The sequence below is a fragment of the Poecilia latipinna genome, unplaced genomic scaffold (assembly GCF_001443285.1).
Source record: "Poecilia latipinna isolate Pla-1442-1.1 unplaced genomic scaffold, P_latipinna-1.0 Scaffold3720, whole genome shotgun sequence".
NCBI classification, from domain to species: domain Eukaryota; kingdom Metazoa; phylum Chordata; class Actinopteri; order Cyprinodontiformes; family Poeciliidae; genus Poecilia; species Poecilia latipinna.
The window spans coordinates 24,065-24,932 of record NW_015116336.1 but is presented as its reverse complement, the minus strand read 5'-3'; the positions used below and the strand labels follow the sequence as shown (position 1 = coordinate 24,932).

At 35.0% G+C, this 868-nt stretch overlaps 1 long non-coding RNA gene across 2 annotated transcripts in view; it reads left to right on the top strand.

Annotated features, from left to right (window-relative positions):
• LOC106941528 (uncharacterized) overlaps positions 1-640 on the top strand; it is a 10,514-nt gene extending 9,874 nt beyond the window's left edge. For both annotated transcript variants that reach the window (XR_001423392.1, XR_001423391.1), the window contains one exon: positions 174-640. This is a non-coding gene — a long non-coding RNA (uncharacterized LOC106941528). The remainder of the gene's footprint in view (positions 1-173) is intronic.
• Positions 641-868: the final 228 nt, after the last annotated feature.

Sequence of the window (868 nt, the reverse complement as noted above, 5' to 3'; positions counted from 1 at the left end):
GTCTTGAAACAATATTATCATTTATCGCAATAATTTTTTAGACAATCGCTCAGCAAAATTTGTTATCATGACAGGCCAAGTCACAGTCAAGTTTGTCAGTGCCTCAGCTGTTCAGGAAAATCAACATCATTTTTTCTAACACTGTCTATTTGTACTTTTCTCTGCATCTTCAGCCAATCTGCAGCAGCTGAGATTCCAGGAGGTTCAACACCAAAACCTGAAGCTTCAAACTGAGCCGTCGACTGAACCAAGATACCTTTCAAACAACTACAGTAGTTAACCTGCTCTGTTGGTAGATGTTATGGTGTCTCCTCAATCTGTACAGACTGACCTTGGTCGTATTTGAATACACAGCTTTATGGTGTTTTCTTTTGTTAATTGATTATAGTAAATATTTGAACATCCATGTAAGTTTGAAGACATTTCATTGTTAACTTTAGGTAGCTGTGAATCCACCCATGTTAATCTGAACCTATTTTGTTAAAGATTCAACAGATTTGTTGCAATCTTAAATATTTAATCTCTCCTTTGTGTGCGGTGAAATTAATATTGAAGTTAATTCAGAAAACACTTTTGTCATCTTCTTTCTACAGTATAAATTGAATGATGCCTCTATTAAAATCATATTTGTGACATCAAAGTTTTTTTTCTGTCATAAAGCAGTGGTCAAACTATGGCTAAATGTTTGTAATTTACTTTCAACAAATGGAAACCAAAATGGTTTTAAAGTAAAGACACTAATACTCCTCATCTACCTCAACACAGGTAAAGTTTCCACTGTGACTATGGTTGAATGAAAATTGTACAGCAGGGCTTTAACCCCAGTTCATAAGGGTCGGTGTCCTCCAACCTTTAGATGTCTATTCTT